Here is a 2449-nt window from a genome sequence, read left to right as displayed (position 1 = left end):
AAAACGAAAACGACGATGGCCGGTGGTGGTGGTAGAAGGGAGAAAGTGTTTACTCAAGGTGGTGGGAAGAAAGAAAAAAATAAGACGAAGAAAAAATAGAATGGCAGATGAAGAAAATGAAGTTCGATTAGCAAAAGTGAATTTAGAGGAGAAAATATTAGTAGATGAGTCACTTGGTTTCGAAATGTTTAGAGGAGAAGCGGCGACGACCAGGAAAATTACGAAAGAATCGAGAAAAATGTCGTTTTTTGGCGAGAAAAATTGATTTTCAAGAATTTTGGTGAGATTAAGCGAAAAATTGACGTTAAGTGAAGGAAATATTTCGAAAACAGCGAGTTTTTCGGCAATTTTTGGTCAGAAACCAGTGAAAACTGAAAAAGTGCTTGAAATTCAGGTTGTTGTCAAAAAAAATTAAAAAATCACTGAAAATCGGTTATTTTTGTGAAAGATTCGAGTGGAAAAAGCCAAATTTCAGCATCACTCTTTTTTAAACACGATTTTCCTTTTTTCAATGTGAAAAATCGTTGAAACTCTGAAAATTCAATCAAAAGAACCCAAATTTGAAGAGAAACAGTGATTGTTTCTAATACAAACACGAATTCTGAAATTTTTAGCTCAAAAATCGTCAGAAATCGATAAAATTGTCAATTTCAAAAGAAAACTTGTGAAAAAACGAGTTTTTGCATAGAAACTGGGGAAAAAAACAAGCAATTCCGTTGAAATTTTGGAGAAAGTTTCGAAAAAAGTTGAATTCGATGAAAAGCCAGAGAAAAATCGAATTTCCGAGCATCAAAACTGTTGAATTTTTGAGAAAATAGGATTTTTAAGGACAAATTTGTGAGAAAAAACTTATAAACCAGAATTAATCGATTTCTAATGACTTCGAATTGGGAAAATTTCGAAAATCGACGAAAAATTGAGAAAATAACGCAGAAAAATGAGAGAATCCGACTAAAACTTAGTTTCGAAATTAAAAATCTCGAGAAAATGCCGAAAACAACAAAATTTTGTGTGAATTTTGAGCGAAAAAATAAAAATAAAGTGACAAAATCTAAATCTAACTTTTTAATTCTCAAAAAATGCCTAAAAACCGTCGAAAAATCGCCAATAAATCGGTCAGTTGATTGACCGAAATGAAAAAGTGAAAAGGGCACTCAAAAGTGTCTACTCCAACGAGAACATTGGCGCCCGGCGCCTCCCGGTTTTCCCTCCTTTCCGCCGAACAATTCAAATCCGAAAATTCGCGGCGAATTCAGCGACGAGCAGGGGAAACGCGCTCCACGGCGAATCCCGCTCTGCGTCTCTCTGGCGCCGTGTACTCTCTCGTCTGGCCTTGAGCGGAATCTCAAAAATGGAAAAGGGAAGATGTCAAGTGGTTTTCTGGTGGGGAAATTCTGAGAACAAAAAGATGATAGAGATAGTAGGGAGAAAAGAAAGAGAGAAAAAGACGAACCTTTTTTTGTTACTTCTTGATGACAAGACAAATTGAAAATCTTCGCGAGAAAATCGGCGAAGAACTTTTTGGAAATAACCAGAAAACTAGTGCTCTGGACTGAAAACGTGTGCTTTTTCGAGGAAAAAAAAATTAGATTTGAAAAAAATCACAGAAAAAAATTTGCTCGTGGATTACGGTATGCACATCGTTACGTAAAAATGCACGGATTTCGGAGAAAAAACATTGATGGCCTAACTTTTCAGGTTTTGGGTTTCTAGGTCATGAATTAAGAAATGTTTTTTGAGAAAAATGTGGTGAAAATCGGGATTTTGAGCTAGTGGACTAGAAAAATCGTCTATGGAAAGTTAGTCCCTCACACACAAATTTTCGAAATTTCGAAAAAATACCAGATGGATTGTTTTTGTGTCTTAGAAATCTTTTTTATTGAAAGGTTAGCCCATCAGACTTCAAATTCCTGTTTTCTGGAAATATTCAACAAAAATTGGGATTTTCAGCTTCTGGCCTAGAAAAATCGTCAGTGAAAAGTTAGTCCCTCGCTCTGAATTTTTAATTTTTGAAAAAAAAAACTGATGGTCTAGAAAACGTTAGGTCGCCAATTCAGGTTTTTAAAAAAAGAAAATTCTAGCGAAATTTCAAAATTTCGATCTTGTGGCCTAAAAAATTTCAGTCGGAAAACCTAGTCCCCCACAAAAATATTCAAAAAATCTCGATAAAAGTTACGAATTGCAAAATTTCTTGTGGCCTAGAAAATCCTCTGTGAAAAGTTAGTCCCTCGCTCAGATTTTTTTTTAATTCTCGAAAAAAAATCTGATGACCTAGAAAGCTCTAGAAAAACCTAGTCCCCCTCACTCGAATTTTAAATTTTTCGAAAAAAAATAGTTTTTTTGATTTTTTTCAATCACCATAAATCAGAGAAAATAATAATTTGAGAACACACACAGAATGATTTGTGTTGTTTCCTCGAAATGCTGACTGCTGCTCCGCGGCTTGTAC

Source organism: Caenorhabditis remanei, chromosome III (assembly GCF_010183535.1).
Source record: "Caenorhabditis remanei strain PX506 chromosome III, whole genome shotgun sequence".
Classification (NCBI taxonomy): Eukaryota; Metazoa; Nematoda; class Chromadorea; order Rhabditida; family Rhabditidae; genus Caenorhabditis; species Caenorhabditis remanei.
Note: the sequence above shows the minus strand (reverse complement) of the source record.